This window comes from Pteropus vampyrus, unplaced genomic scaffold, assembly GCF_000151845.1.
Source record: "Pteropus vampyrus isolate Shadow unplaced genomic scaffold, Pvam_2.0 Scaffold295, whole genome shotgun sequence".
NCBI lineage: Eukaryota > Metazoa > Chordata > Mammalia > Chiroptera > Pteropodidae > Pteropus > Pteropus vampyrus.
In genome coordinates, this window is record NW_011889076.1 from 505,917 (window position 1) to 506,689 (window position 773).

A 773-nucleotide genomic window follows, 5' to 3' on the forward strand; every position below is an offset into this window, starting at 1 on the left:
TCCAACCGCGGAGGCTCCGGCACTCTCGACGGTGAGAGTCAGCAGCGTCGCTGGTGACCAGCGGACAGAGGCCTTCTGAGGGCGGGGACGGTGCGGGCGCTCGGGGAGGCGGAGGCCGCGGAGTGGGGGGACCTCACTACCGAATCCTGATTGTGACACAAACACCGGGACCGACGAAGAGCAGCGTCTGCAGACGGCGCGTGGGACCGGGAGGGACACGCGGAAGGAAGGGGCGGGGCTTATTCCGGTTCCTGCGGAGTCCGCGTGGAGGCCCCAGGGCCAGCTCCGCGGGGTTGGGGGACACGTGTGCCAATAAAGGGGGCTGAGCGGGCAATAATGAACCTGTGCAAGGACTTCCCATGGCGACCGCCAGAGCCTACGCTGGACCCCAGACACCGCCCCCCTCACGGGCACAGCCGTCGGCACCACCACCACCGAGGACACGGCCATGTCCCTCAGGGAGGTGGTCACAGCGAAGAGCACGGTCCCCAGGCCACGGGCACCGCCGAGCTTGCCTATTCCCCAAGTGAAGCCAGAGAGACTCCCCTGTCCTCTGGCTGAAAACCACACCCAGCTCGGCTGCCAGGCCACTTGGGCCACGCGTGGGCACCAGGCCCACACCCAGGGAGCCGGTCGCAGCGGCACAAAGGTCGCAGCCAACACTACGGGTGGAGAACCAAACATCCCGCGTGGGGCAGCAGGACACAGAGGACACCTGGCCGCCGTGTCCCTGGAACCGAATCAGACCCACGCGCCTGGGTACACCCCGCGCA